Raw genomic sequence first — 1,972 nt, forward strand, 5'->3', positions numbered from 1 at the left:
GTAGGAGAGCGGCGTTGTTGTGACTTGCCCGCAGAAAGCACGGAAAAAGTGAGCGGTAGTAAATAATCCGGTGACATAACCTCCCTGCGGACCACACGGAAGAAATCCGTCTCACCGCCGTCCTCCAGTTAAGAACACGCTGCCCAGTGAAGTGGACTTGCTTAATTCGAAACTAGAAATAGCAACAGTTGGGTGTTTTGACAGATGCTGTATCGGTACAATGCCTCCTTTGCAGTAGTTCTGTAACTTGGATTGGTACTATTTGCTCCTTAAACAAGAGGTTTAGCGAGTAGCCATAGTTTAATTTCAGCATGTCATGAGCAATTTGGACTGTATTTACAACAGAAGTGAGATAGTACTAAAAACACAACCCCTTGATGTTGATACATCATGGGCTCAGACTGTCTCTGGTTCCCACTTGTTGCAATAAAGCATGGCATCTGCTCTCAGGAACTTTTTTTTTTTAAGCAGGTAACAAAACAGGTGTGACTCTGACAAATCATTCTTAGTGCACACAGCTGAAGTACTTCCTGTTTCTAAGGAAACTACTTTGGCATTGGCTGAAATTATAGGTAGGGTGAGTCCAGGTGGGGTGACTCTTCTAAACAGGAAGCAAACTTAGTTGCTAATAGGCTTGCTTGTCTTTTCTAGGCTTGTTGCCTTGATTTTTTTCTGCCCTTTTGCTTTCAAGTTCCCTGTTAACTGTTGATGCTGTTGGCTTGGTGTCTCCAAATCACTCATAGCCAGCTTGCTGTCTACCTGTCTCTCCTCTTTGGAGATGTTTAATTCATTTTAATTGATGCTGAAATGGCTGCTGTTGGTGTTAAGCTGAGTAAGTGGGGGAGAAACTGTGTAAACCTAACTTAGGAATAGAGGACAGTGATATTTTGTGAGCCCTTGATGGGACATCACTAAATCACGTTGAGAATTCTTATCACTGAGAATCCTGGTTGAGGACATCACTGTTTTAGCCAGATTTATCTTTTTTTTTTTTTCCTATAGACATCCCTGCTGTATGAATACTGCAGTTCTTTGACTTTTAAAATAGCATTTAACTGTTTCCAAACACTTTTTGGATGGTAAAACAGTACAAAGCCTTTGAGAACAGGTCCCTCCTTTCCTTTCCTCCAGCAGAAACTTTATGCTGCAATGTTTGAAGAAGTAGGAAGTGAGAGTTTCTTGGGTTTTTGTTTTTTGTTTTTTGTTTGTTTGTTTTTTTTAAAGAGTCCAGGTTGAGATGTGGGATGCCTGAAGCAGCCATGTCATGCTTGGTGCATGTGTGGTGTATTTGAGGTAGGTTCCAAACCTGAAACTCAGCTGGCCTGAGTGTATGGGAACAATATTGGTGCTTAGCTCAGCCACTCCATTGTGACTTGCAGTTGACTGGAATTGTGTGCAGCTTTCCAGTACATAGCATGTTAGGGTGGCTTTTCTGTGTGTAAACACCTACATTTGAACTGGTCAAACTAATTGGGAACTTATTTTATTGCTAATGTGCCTTACACTGCAAGGTTTTTCTCTCAGAAGATTTCAAAATGGTAGATGTCCTGAAATCTAAAGTATAGTATAATTCAAACCCTTCTTTCTCCCTTGGATTGCTTCCCATGTGGGGCTCTGGAGAGGTGTGCTGCTCTTCCATGTGGTCTATTTGTGTGTGGGTTTGAAAAGAGAGCAAGAGACAGTTCTGAAGAGCAGGTTTAGCAGTGCTCCCTTCAGCATGTTTTATGTGATGTTTTTTGACAGGAGTTTAGAACCTAATCAGTGAACACATTGGTGCTTGTCACTTGAGCTGTTTTATCCTCCACATGCAGCATGTGTGGCCTAAAATCGTTACAGCTCTTGAAACACAGCAGGAATAGTTAATTCTGCAAAATACTGAAAAAAATTCCAAAGTTCAGCTTTAAGTATTTTGAAATTACTTTCTTTGTAAGGCTGTTCCTGAGTTTATGGAAGACTTCAGGTTTGTCAAGTT

The sequence above is a fragment of the Manacus vitellinus genome, unplaced genomic scaffold, assembly GCF_001715985.3.
Source record: "Manacus vitellinus isolate BGI_N305 unplaced genomic scaffold, ASM171598v3 scaffold_10_pilon, whole genome shotgun sequence".
Lineage (NCBI taxonomy): Eukaryota > Metazoa > Chordata > Aves > Passeriformes > Pipridae > Manacus > Manacus vitellinus.